Genomic DNA, 778 nt, shown 5'->3' on the forward strand with positions numbered 1-778 from the left:
TGGGTGCAGTGCTAATGCAGGAAAGAAGTGTAATTGCTTATGCTTCGAGACAATTAAAAGTGCATGAACGTAACTATCCGACCCATGATTTGGAGTTGGCTTCAGTAGTATTTGCGTTAAAGCAATTGAGACATTACCTATATGGGGTCAAATGTGAAGTCTATACATATCATCGTAGTTTACAGTATGTCTTTACTCTAAAGGATTTAAATTTGAGGCAGAGGAGGTGGATGGAACTACTGAAGGACTACGAGATCACTATTTCGTATCACCCAGGAAAAGCTAATGCTGTGGCAGATGCTTTAAGTAGAAAAGCAGGGAGCATGGGTAGCTTAGCCCACTTACAGGTTTTTAGACGTCCATTGCCTAGAGAGGTTCAGACTCTGGCTAATGACCTCATGAGGCTGGAGATACTCGAGAAAGTAGGATTTTTGGCCTGTGTGGAGGCAAGATGTTCTTTTCTTGACAAGATTAAGGGAAAACAGTTTGATGATGAGAAGCTGAGCCGAATCCGGGATATGGTGTTGCGAGGAGAGGCTAAAAAGGCAATAATTGATGAGGAAGGCGTTTTAAGAATTAATGGAAGGTTATGTGTGCCCCGTGTTGATGATTTGATCCACACTATTCTTACAGAGGCTCATAGTTCAAGGTACTCTATACATCCTGGTGCAACCAAAATGTATCGCGACCTAAAGCAACATTTTTGGTGGAGTAGAATGAAGCGCGACATTGTTGATTTTGTTGCCAAATGCCCGAATTGTCAGCAAGTAAAGTATGA

Source organism: Solanum pennellii, chromosome 7 (assembly GCF_001406875.1).
Source record: "Solanum pennellii chromosome 7, SPENNV200".
In the NCBI taxonomy this organism is placed as follows: Eukaryota; Viridiplantae; Streptophyta; class Magnoliopsida; order Solanales; family Solanaceae; genus Solanum; species Solanum pennellii.